We start from the raw sequence: 12,880 nt of genomic DNA on the forward strand, positions 1-12,880 counted from the left end.
AGAAGGCCAATGCCTGTGAAGCTTGCCGCCCGTGACACTCTCACGTAATAATGAGTTGGGGCTGTACACGCCCCGGAGTCTCAGGAGCGCCGGCCTCAGGCCCTAGGGCTCCCTCCCACGCCCAGTGGCAGCACTTAGCTCCGCGCTGGTGAGAAGACGTCGAAGACTAGATTAGGTGCCGGACGCGGCTTTTTCATTTGCTTTCCGCAGTTGGCTTGTTCATTCTCATTCGAAGATTTATTGAAGCTATTGCCGTCTTTGGCTTGTGGTTCTTCAACTTTTCACTCTCCTGCCTCGATTTCTCTTATGCAAGGCCTCACGAGGGGGGCAGCCGAGCGCCCTCGCGAGTGTTCCTGTCCTAGTCGTTCAAAGGTTTCGCGACCTGGATCCATTACAGGAGCACCCCTCTAGTCCGTGCCCCACCGGCACCGCGACACGAACACAGGGCCTGGGTCGATCGCCCCCCACGGCTGGGGCCGGGAACTATCCACGCGCGGGCACGTAGCTGGAAGGCTCGCTAACGGAAGCAAAGCGATGATTAACAGCAATAACCCAAACACGCCCCCGCGGGGCTCCACGCTACTGTCTTTTTACGCAGGAAAAAGGAAAAGAAAGAACAAATCAGGCGCAGCTCGCCTCACACCGGCCTGCAGGAAGACTCGAGCTGTCTCCGGGGCTCAGGCAGACTCCCTCTCGCGCTTCACCGAGGCGCGATGGCGGGTAGACATGCTACCACCTCCCAAGCAGGTACGATGGCGTGGAGGCTGACCACGGCCACCGCTAGAAGAGTCGCCGCCTGAAGAAGAACCGGAGAAGCTTGGGGAACCCTGAGCGCCGCCAGTCACGCGAGGGTTGTCCTCTCCATCATCCCTGGAGCTGGGTTCCTGGCCGCGGTCGTCGTCCTCAGGGCAGCACCCTGCGCGGCGACCATCTTCCCTAAACACCCTCACGTAGAGGGTGGCATCGCCGTCAAACTTGAAGTGCAGGGTGCACCAATGGCTCAGGCCACGCGCGCAGGCAAACGTCTGCCAACCGCGGGCCAAGGCCAGGCTCCCGGCTGCGGAGACCTCCAGTGAAGCTCATGAGGCCCGGCTGCAGCAGCCGTCAGCCTGGAGCTAGAGGCCGCCCGGGGTGCCGGCCGGGAGCTCGCCGAGGAGGAAGTGAGGAAGTGGAAGCCGGGTCCTAGTCGGCTCTGCCGACCACACAACGAACTCCGGCAGCACCTCTGCAGCGCGAAAGCGTGGCCTAGGGGGACGCGGGACCAAAGCGCGCCCCCCGGCCGCAGTAGTCCGCCCGTCACCATGCTGGAAATCGTCTCCATGTTTACGAGGGCGCCCTCGGCCGCGCTTGGGAGGGGGAGAGGCAGGCTCAACCTGGCGAGCCTTCCCCTTCTCTGCGGCCGAGAACCTCCTCGACGGGGCCATGAAGAAGAAGGAGAAGCAAGGGGGGATGAACTGGAAGGGCGCACGTCGATCCGTACTTATAGCCGGCGAGGGCCAACCGTCGGCCCCCACGATCACAGGTAATCATGACCCTCTTTGCATGCAGGGACTTGTCCAATCTGTGCAGTTGCCGAGGCGCCATGGGGAAGTGGAGATGCCCAGGTCCAATCAACCGCCACACGGCGCCCAAGGCCGCAGGCTGTTAGGGCCCGCGACGCTTCGCTCTTGCCCTTTCGCCTCCCTGCGTGGCCAAGTCCGGGCGCGCCTTGGGCCCGGGGGCTACTATCGGTGTCCTGGGAACGGGGGTCCCCAGACTTGCCTGCCTGCAGCCTGCGGCATGGCTCAAAAGGGGGCCCAGCACGGCCCATCTTCATCAACATAGACCCAAGACCCTCGCAAGGGGCCAAGCCTCGTGGGGCGGACGACATGGAGCTTCCTCGGGCATGGCCTCATCAGGCTGGCTCGCGAGGAGGCGGAGAGATCAAGGAGGGGTACCTCACGAGGTGCCCGTGACGCAAGCCATGACGACCAAGGGCGCCAGGCGGGTGCCAGCCCGCGCAGTGTCCTCCTTTCCTCTTTGGTGCAAAGGGAGCAAGCGCAGGCGGGAGCATCAGGCAAAGGCGCCCGTTTCGGTGCAACGAGACCAAGACCAGTCCAACAGCAGGGAGGAAGTCATTGTGGAGCCCAAGCCAGCGTCACCACTAGAGTCTTTGGCAGGCGAGGACCAACTTTAGTCAGGATAAGTGTACCAGATGTTCCCCTTCAGAATGGCCAATTGTTGGCGCCCTTCCCGCTCAATATTTGGGAAGAGGCCCAGGGCCTTTGCCTATAAATAGGACCAGCCACCCACAGGGTAGGCGGGATGAGATCAAATCAAAGAGAGAATCAAGGAGAGAGAGAGAGAGAGAGAGAGAGAGAGAGAGAAGGGTGATTGAACTCCTCCCAGCAGTTCATCGCCCTAGCCAAGAGCAAACCCTCGCGAGGCTGTTCTTCCTTGTATTGTTCATCATCATCCGCCCAAGAGGCAATCCACCACACCACACACTGGAGTAGGGTATTACACCACAACGGTGGCCCGAACCAGTATAAACCCTGCATTTCTTGTGCTGCTCTTTCCTTAGCTTAGGCCTTAGCGAGGCGGAGGGGTGCAGGTAAGTAGGAGGCGAAATCTCCGCGCGCACCCCAGTGTTCGAACCTCGAGGGTCTCCCAGAACCCGAAATCCGACATCTTCAATAGGAATGACATCCTCAGTAGCCTTGAACTTGATAGTTTCCTCAGGTGCTGGTTCATCTATCATAGTAGGTAGGTGCTCTCTTTGCAAGCCATTAGTTTCATCGAACCGCACATCTACAGTTTCAACAACTTTGTGAAGAACGTTGTTGAAGACTCTGTAGGTGTGCGAATCCTTTCCGTAACCAATCATAAAACCTTCATGTGCTTTCGGTGCAAATTTTGAGTTGTGATGAGGATCTCTAATCCAACATTTAGCACCGAAGACTTTGAAATAACTTACATTGGGTTTCTTATCAGTGAGGAGTTCATGGGCAGTCTTTTTGAAGAATTTGTGAAGATATACTCTGTTGATGATGTGGCACGCAGTATCAATTGCCTCAGTCCAGAAACGACGAGGCGTTTTGTATTCATAAGGCATAGTGCAAGCCGTCTCAGCAAGAGTCCTGTTCTTGCGCTCCACGACGCCGTTTTGCTGAGGAGTATAAGGAGCAGATAACTCATGAGTAATACCAAGTTCATCAAGATAGTCATCGAGACCAGAATTCTTGAACTCAATGCCATTGTCACTTCTGATGTGCTTGATCTTCACACCAAAGTTGGTTGAAGCCCTCGAGGAAAATCGTTTGAAGACTTCCTGCACTTCATGTTTGTAAGTAACAAGGTGTACCCATGTGTAGCGAGAATAATCATCAACAATAACAAAGCCATATTGAGATGCTTCATTTGAAATAGCAGAATGATGATTAGGACCAAAGAGATCCATGTGAAGCAATTCAAATGGGCGAGTGGTGGTCATGATAGTCTTCGCTGGATGCTTGGCCTTGGTCATCTTCCCAGCTTCACAGGCTCTGCATAGGTGATCCTTGAGGAATTTGACATTCTCGATGCCAATGACATGCTTCTTCTCCGCAAGCATGTGCAAATTCCTCATGCCTGCATGACCAAGTCGTTGATGCCAGAGCCATCCTTCTGAAGCTTTTGCAAGTAAGCATACGACTGGTTGTGGTCCTGTAGAGAAATCGACAATATACAGGTCTCCTCTCCTAAAGCCTTCGAAGACTTTGGAATTGTAAGCTTCCATAACCACAACACAACGGTACTTGCCAAAGACAACAACCATATCAAGATCACAAAGCATTGAGACAGACATAAGGTTGTATCCTAAGGACTCAACAAGCATGACTTTGTCCATGTGTCAATCCTTTGTAATCGCAACCTTACCTAGACCCAATACCTGACTTTTGCCTTTGTCAGCAAAAATGATATGCTTCAGATGCGACGGAGATAATGGAGCATCCATCAATAGATTCTTGTCACCAGTCATGTGGTTTGTACATCCACTATCGAGGACCCACTCAATGGCTTTGGGTTGATCATCCTACAGATGAATTAGTGCAGCTTACAAACTCATATACTTCAGCAGTGAAGAATATGACATCAATTCATCAGATCAATTTCATCAAGTAAAAGAACTGATAAAGCAATATGAGGACGTGAGAAATGAAAGTTCATTTCTTCATGATTAGCCTGCGTCCTACCAGGCATGCTCAGGTGTCCAGCAAATTCTTCAGACAGTTACGTACGTCTGGAGACCTGACCCTGCAGAAGAGATTAGTTCTTTTTCTTCACCACCCACATCTGAAGGGGTGGCAAAGAGTTCATCATTCTGTGAGCTCCATACGAGAAGGATGGCATAGAAGCCAGTCCATTTCGTTTCACATAAGAGGGGTTAGAGTAAGCATAAGAGTATGCAGAGAAATTCTTCGAGGACTTATGGACATAATGATTTAAAGAATAATGCACATATCCATAATCCTTAGATCTTCCCTGCGAAACAGACGGGTTAGTACGATGAAGTTCATATGAGGACTTTGATCCATATGAGGAATTTGGTCCGTATGAGGACTTGAATCCATATGAAGAATTTGGTCCATATGAAGAAGAATTTGATCTGGGGTCCCTATTCTTCACAGGTGGCGTCATGATGACATTCACCTGAAGATTTTCAAGGCATCTTTTGGGAACCTAGATTTTCTTCATAGGGGAGCCGTTCCTGCAGTTAGTGCCAACATATCTAGCAAATACTTCACCATTCTGATTTTTGAACAATTTATAGTTGGAGTCAATTGACTCATCATCAGAATGAGGAGATTCACATGCAAATCCAGATAAGTTAGATGGATCAACTGGAGGGCCCTTTGCAGCAACCCATGTAGTTTTGGGGTACTGCTCAGGCTTCCAATATGTACCATCAGCATTGAGTTTCTTCTCAAAGGCGATACCATCTTTCCTAGGGTTCCTGTTGAGGATCTGCTTTTTAAGCACATCACAAATAGCCTGATGCCCTTTGAGGCTTTTGTACATGCCTGTCGTGTACAATTCCTTCAGCCCTGCATCGTCAGCGATACTAGCAATGTCCTCAGATGAGGAATTAGTGATAGCAGAGGCATGTGAAGAATTTGAAACATTAGCAGCATTTGAACATTCAGGTGAAGAATTAGCAGATTCACGTTCAATGCACTTCAAGCATGGAGGAACAAATTCTTCCTGAGAAGCGCTGATTTGTTGAGCAAGTAATGAATCGCGCTCCTTCTGAAGATCTTCATAACTCACTCTTAGCTTCTCAAGGTCTTGCTTTCTTTGAAGAAATTCATAAGAAATCTTCTCATGATCGGATAAGAGAGTGTTATGATGACTTTGAAGATTGTCAAACCTAGTCTGAAATCTCTGAAGATTTTCAGTCAGGGCTTTAGTGCGATCCATTTCTTCACCCAACATATCATCACTTTTGTCTAGCATGTTTTGAACCTTTTCTAAAGCCCTTTGTTGTTTTACAGCAATCTTAGCAAGTTTAGAATAGCTGGGCTTAAGATTTTCATCAGATTCATTCTCACTTGATTCAGATGAGGTATATTTGAGTACCTTGGCACCCTTTGCCATGAAGCAGTAGGTGGGAGCATAGTCATCATCCCCTTCATCAGCTTTGTTGGTGAGGTTATTTTCTTCAGTGTTGAAGATAGACTTGCTGACGAATGCAGTAGCGAGAGCTAGGCTCGCCACTCCGGATTCGGACTCCTCAGATGACTCCTCTTCCTCATTTTCTTCAGATTCAGCCTCAGAGTCCATTTCCTTGCCAATGAATGCCTTGGCCTTCTTGGAGCTGCTCTTCTTGTGATATGAAGGCTTTGAGGATTTTGATGATGAGGATTTTGTGGATTTCTTCTTTTTCTTCGCATCATCAGAACTGTAATCCTTGTATTTCTTCTTCTTTGATTCCTTTTCCCATTGAGGACAATCTTGAATGTAATGTCCAGGCTTCTTGCATTTGTGGCAGAGCCTCCTCTTGTAGTCACTTGATGAGGAATCACTGCTCCTTGAGGGTCTCCCAAAGCGACCACGTCTTGAGAACTTTTGGAACTTCTTCACAAGCAGAGCCAGATCATGGCTTAGTTCTTCAGGATCACCAAGGCTGCTACTAGAGTCTTCATCTTCGGACTCAGATACGGCCTTGGCCTTCAGTGCACGTGTTCTGCCATAGCTTGAACCATAGAGATCTCTCTTTTCAGCAAGTTGGAACTCATGAGTATTTAGCCTTTCGAGAATATCAGCGGGATCAAGTGACATGTAATCAGCACGTTCTTGTATCATCAATGCCAGAGTGTCAAATGAGGAATCAAGCGATCTCAGCAATTTCTTCACCACCTCATGGTCAGTGATGTCAGTGGCACCAAGTGCTTGAAGCTCATTTGAGATGTCAGTGAGGCGATCGAAGGTTTGTTGAACATTTTCATTGTCGAGTCTTTTGAAGCGGTTGAAGAGATTGCGAAGAACATCAACATGAGAGTCACGCTGAGTTGAGACTCCTTCATTCACTTTGGACAACCTGTCCCAGATAAGCTTCGCTGTCTCCAAAGCACTCACTCTGCCATACTGTCCTTTGCTCAGATGGCCACATATGATATTCTTCGCTTGAGAGTCGAGTTGCTTGAATCTCTTCACATCAGCAGCATTCAGAGAAGGTGTGACTGAGGGAACACCATTTTCCACAACATACCAGAGATCGTTATCAATTGCTTCAAGATGCATTCGCATCTTATTCTTCCAGTAGGGGTAGTCCGTCCCATCGAAGGTAGGACACCCAGCAGAGACCTTGATCATACCTGCGGTCGACATAACTAAAACTCCAGGCGGTTAAACCAAAATCACACAGAACAAGGGAGTACCTTGCTCTGATACCAATTGAAAGTGCGTTATATCGACTAGAGGGGGGTGAATAGGTGATTTTTATGAAATTCTTCACTGAGGAATTTGCCGGTGAGGAAATTCCTTAGCGAAGAACTACTAGCAGCGGAATAAGTACTCAAAAGTAAACATAACAGAATACAAGCATAGTCATCATGATGAAATGAAGACAGGCACAGAGTACAGGAAGCGTAATCACAGGATAACACAGGATGAAGACAAACAGACTGAAGAAATTGAACTGAGGAAATTGAGAAAGTCTTCAGTCAAAGTCTTCAAACACAGATATGAACAAACACACAACACAGTTATGAGGAAATGAAAGAGTTGAGGGAATAGAACCAGTAAGCTTGGTGAAGACAATGATTTGGTAGACCAGTTCCAACTGCTGTCTCAGTTGTACGTCTGGTTGGAGCGGTTGAGTATTTAAACTCGAGGACACACAGTCCCGGACACAGTCCGGACACCCAGTCCTGAACACGTAGCTCAGGACACCCAGTCCTCACCGTATTCTCCTTGAACTAAGGTCACACAGACCTCGTCCAATCACTCGTGGTAAGTCTTCAGGCGACTTCCAAACCTTCACAAACTCGGTCACTCGGCGATCCACAATTCCTCTTGGATGCTCTAGACCTTGACGCCTAACCGTCTGGAAGAAGCACAGTCTTCAAAGGTAACAAGCGTCGGATCCACGCAGGATCAATCTCTTCAGTGATGCTCAATCACTTGGGGTTTGTAGGTGTTTGGGTTTTGGGTTTTTGGTTTTTTCTCACTTGATGATTTTCGCTCAAAGTCCTCAGAGGATGGGTTGCTCTCAAATGACAAGTGTCAGTTTCTCTCGGAGCAGCCAACCAGCTAGTGGTTGTAGGGGGCGGCTATTTATAGCCTAGGGAGCAGCCCGACATGATAAGACATAAATGCCCTTCAATGATATGACCGTTAGGTAGATAGATATTTTGGGACAGCTGGCGCATAGCATAGCAACGGTCGGAATTTTGAGTAGCAAAATCCTCAGGGCTATCATGTTCCTCACTATGTAGGAAATCGGCACTGGCGAATTCCTAACTCCTCAGTCAGAACAAATTCCTCAGAGACCAGAAGAACTTCATCTCTGTCACTGAAGAAATTGACTGAACTGTATGAGATTTCCAATGGCTTCACTCGAAGGGATTGGTAGGTGTAGGATTTTGAGTTGAGCACCACATGGAAATTTTTCCTTAGTATTTCCTCGACCCCCTTTAACAGTACGGTGTTTCCTATGACTCAAGAAAGAGAAAATGAAACTACGAAAACAAAAGTCTTCACGCTTCATGTTCCTCGAATGAATACCAAGTCTTCACGGTCACACCATTTTCTTCACTTTCAAAGTCTTCAGAATACCAAAGTCTTCAGACGAAGAACTTCATTTTAGGGGTCGACTTTCTCTGTAAAAGCAAACTCCGCATAGACTTATAGACCCGTGTACACTTATAAACACATTAGTCCCTTAACCTATAAGTCTTCAATACACCAAAATCACTAAGGGGCACTAGATGCACTTACACGAACCCATGGAACGCAGCAAGGCTCCAAAGATTCTACGCCTAGCACCGGACTTTATGATAGTCCCCTCCCTTTGTCCATTTTCTGCATATGCATCACCTGTCTTGTTTCCCTTTCTTTCTTTTATTTCTCTAGGCCTTCAAGGGTCACCTTGTGCCTCACTCATACATCACAGATGTGCTAGCCGCACTCTTCATACCTGGGGGCTTTTTTCACAGAAGATTAAATCATTTACCTGGGCCTCACGCCCAACACATGTGTTATACTTCCGCATGTACCTTTTTCACCATTATATGCATCGATATGACTTAAGTTTTGGCCAAGCTGGGTTGCCTGGCTCTTGTATTTATGCCCTACGTTCCCGTTAATTCGGCTAGGGCATAAGGGGAGCACCTCTGCGATTGTTACCGCCGGATCAGCTGAACGTGTACCTCAGACTGGGTGAAGCCGAAAGCTAGCGTTCTTAAGAGAATATTCGGTCGGTGAACAAAAGATGACTTTTATTTATTATCCATATCTGCCCCCAGATGTTTTTTCTGCACTTCTTGTCGTAGTCCGGACATGCACTTTAGGGCATGCCTACCCAGGGAAAGGAACCCTTAATGGAACTATTCTCTCTAGAAGTTGTTTCTTACTACCCATGTAATATAACATAACTAGTTGGGCACTTGTCTGATAAAGCACTAATGACCCCTATGCCTGGTCTCCACGCATGCCCCGGTTCTTACATAACCGAGAGGGTATTCGGATACACTCCGGACTGTCGGGTCCCGAGGTTGAAGCGAAAAGGTCCGCCACGACAAACGATCTACAATCCGGCTAGAAGGCATCATACATGTCACTTTAAAATTACATAGTCAATTTGACTGGTTGAATTCCTCTTCAATGCCATCTAATAGGTTGTCTAGTCTACAGTCCTGTTGGGAATACTTTGCGGCCAATTCTACTTGGCCGTACACTAAACTCACAGGGATCTCCTTGCCATCAGGCCCCACAAGTCCGAATTCGGCCATGTGGTTCGGGTCAGCCTTCGTGTACCGTGTCTTCACCATTGCCCAGGCTTCCCTGGTGCCCTGATGGCAGGCCGATATCTTCCATAATCGGAAGCGCCGCCGTGCTCCCTTCAGCTTTTCTGCAAGCTCTCCAAGGCCTTCAAGTATGGAGACGGACGGCCACAAGGCCTGGGCGACACCTTGCATCACCTGTCGAACTCGTTCGTGCAACTGTGCGAGCTCGGGAAGAAGATCACCCGTTGAACCAGGCATCTCCTCGGCAGGACGACCTGTTAGCATACCTACAGACATAACTCTGTCAGCCAGCTTCCTCGTCGAACTCTTTTTCAAAGTTCGTTCAAGCACTTACTAAATATGTCGCGTCGAAGCCGCCGATTCTCCTTCACAGAGTCTGACAGTTGGGCATGAACATCTTTTAGTTCCATGCCTAGCTTGGTGTTGGCATCTTGGAGATCATTCTTCTCCTGCCTCACCCTCGTAAGCATGCTCTCACCGGCCTTCAGCTGGCGTATGAGATGTTGCTTATTCGGATTTACTCCAGCGTTATCTGCAATTTTATTGTCAGATCTGCATATACGCCGCATTCTAATATGATACTTATCATTCGAAGGATATGTTACCATAGGGAGTCTCTTTGGGCACCCCTGCTGTGGCCAGTGCGGCCTGAAGTTGGGCTTTGCACTCTTCCAGCTCCTGGGACAGTTGAGTATTCTTTTCTGTAAGAACCTGCATAACAAATGAACCTTAAATTAGTTATCCTAACTGTTTCAAGTCTCAGGGGCTACTGATATATATAATCATCAAATTTTCTCACCCGTATGTATTTTACATACTGCTTCGTGGCTCTGGCTAGACCATTTTGAGCGGCACGGAGGTGCGCGTCCACCGAGTTGAAGGCATCCAATGCTTCTTGGGAGAAACAAGCGTCACGAAGAACAGTCCGGCGACGCCTGTGGTTCATGGCACTTTCCACCTCGGAATGGGTGGCGGGCAGTTTATCCGCATCCTCTGTCGGAGGAGCACCGGCGCACGCCTTGTATTCGTTCCCGCCTCTGAATCCAGCCTTGGAGCCTGGCTTGTGGAGGCACGATTGGTAGCCTCTCCGGGTGTAGTCCAGCGAGCGCTCTTTTTCTTGAAAAGAAGGCATGGGCGTTAATATGCCTTTGAAAAATAATGTCTTGCAATAAAGACGGCGCGTCGTACCGCTGCGCCGGTGTCTCAATCCGGACTGTGGATCTTTTCAGCCTGCCTGGCCTCACGGCCCCTTGTTGCCTAGTTGCCACAGGCTCGGCCCTCTGCCCCGAGGACCTCCCCTGCAAAACACGGCTATTATACGGCAATCAAAAAAGCGCAAGGACGGATCCCTTTTTAAGTGTTGGGACTTCGGTCTCAGTCACCTATGAGGCTGCAACTAGCCCGGGGTAATCGGCCGTAATAGCCACCAAGGCGTTGTCATTACTCCATTGGTAAAATACCCCGTCGATCAGCTCCACAGATATGTCCAGATCCTCCTGGGAGGCCGGGTTAAGGGACCGTCCAGGGTCCTCGGGTTGTGGAGGAGGGTTGTTTATCTCCTTTACTGCCTGGCGCAGCTCCTGCGATGAAATCGCTAGAATGAATACTTAACTACGGGAATACGAAATGGATGGACGATAAAAAGTCTCCGCTTACCCAGCTCGGAGGATTGTACATAGAAAATCCGCCCTGCGGGTTGACACGAAGGAGTTCCTCCTCTTCTCCCTTGTACAAAGTGGATAAGATCTTTATTAGATCGGCAGTCGATCCCGGCCCTTTGCGGCCGTGGCGGGTGGCGTCATCCTCCCCGTTGAAATCCCACATGGGGTGGCCTCTATAATGAAGCGGCTGCACCCCCCGCATGATGCATGTGGCCATGACCTCGATCATGGTCAATCCGGATCGAGCTAAAAAACTTATTTGGCTCATCAGGTAAAGAATGTCCCTGTCATCTTCCTCCAGGGAGCTCCGTGGACGCCAGCTCCGGCGCTTCTTCAAAGGGGCGTTGTCGAACTCAGGAAGGCCGATCCGAATAGGATCCGGGAGGGGGACGTCTTCTATATAAAACCATTCTGAAGGCCAGTCTTCGGACGTCTTCTTCGGGGTCTCGGACAGGTATCCGGTCCTGGCAATACACCACACTTCCGCTCCGCCCACTTGATATATTGATCCCTTCTGAGAATGGGGCACAAGGCAGAACAGCTTCTTCCATAGATCGAAATGAGCCTCACAGCCCAAAAACAACTCGCAAAGGGCTACGAATCCCGCGATATGCAGCAGGGAGGCAGGCGTAAGGTTGTGCAACTGGAGGCTGTAGAACTCCGGGAGCCCCCGGAGAAACGAATGAATTGGGAATCCGAGCCCTCTTACCAAATAAGGGACAACGCATACCCGCTCTCCCTTGGAGGGATTGGGAAGGCTCTCCGCTTGCTCTCCGCCATTATAGGTGGCAAGCCCGGCTCAAACCGGGACCAGGTACGCTGGGGGAAGAAATCCCTTGGTCTGAAGCATCACTAATTTGCTGTGCGGGACGGAACATCTCTCCCAATCTCCAGGCTTGGAGCTAGGGGCGCGAGAGGAGGAGCTGCGTCAACTGGCCATGATGGAATGGATCTCTGTTGGGTGCGCTCCGATGAAGGCTTGCCGAGGGAGGATGGTGTGATTTGGATCTGAATCCTCACCTTTTTAAATAGGCAGCTCATTTGCACAGCTAGGGGGGTAAATGCGAAAACACCCTGACTCTTCACATTCGCTCGACACATGGAAAGCAGCCATTATTGGGCGTGGAAGCCAAGGAGTGCAACATTCACAAGAAACCGGACACTATTGCGACAGGTACATAGAATTTGAAGAGGAACCTGCCTTGAAATGCCAAAGACAATACTGCGCGTCGGACTCATCGTCATTGAAGCCTGGTTCGGGGGCTACTGAGGGAGTCTTGGATTAGGGGGTCTCCGGACAGCCGGACTATCTCCATTGGCCGGACTGTTAGACTATGAAGATACAAGATTGAAGACTTCTCTCGTGTCCGGATGGGACTCTACTTGGCGTGGAAGGCAAGCTAGGCAATACGGATATGAATATCTCCTCCTTTGTAACCGACCCTGTGTAACCCTAACCCTCTCCGGTGTCTATATCAACCGAAGGGTTTTAGTCCGTAGGACAACAATCATAACATACAATCATACCATAGGCTAGCTTCTAGGGTTTAGCCTCTCTGATCTCGTGGTAGATCTACTCTTGTAACACCCATATCATCAATATTAATCAAGCAGGACGTAGGGTTTTACCTCCATCGAGAGGGCCCGAACCTGGGTAAAACATCGTGTCCCCTGCCTCCTTTTACCATCCGGCCTAGACGCACAGTTCGGGACCCCCTACCCGAGATCTGC

Source organism: Triticum aestivum, chromosome 7A (assembly GCF_018294505.1).
Source record: "Triticum aestivum cultivar Chinese Spring chromosome 7A, IWGSC CS RefSeq v2.1, whole genome shotgun sequence".
Lineage (NCBI taxonomy): Eukaryota > Viridiplantae > Streptophyta > Magnoliopsida > Poales > Poaceae > Triticum > Triticum aestivum.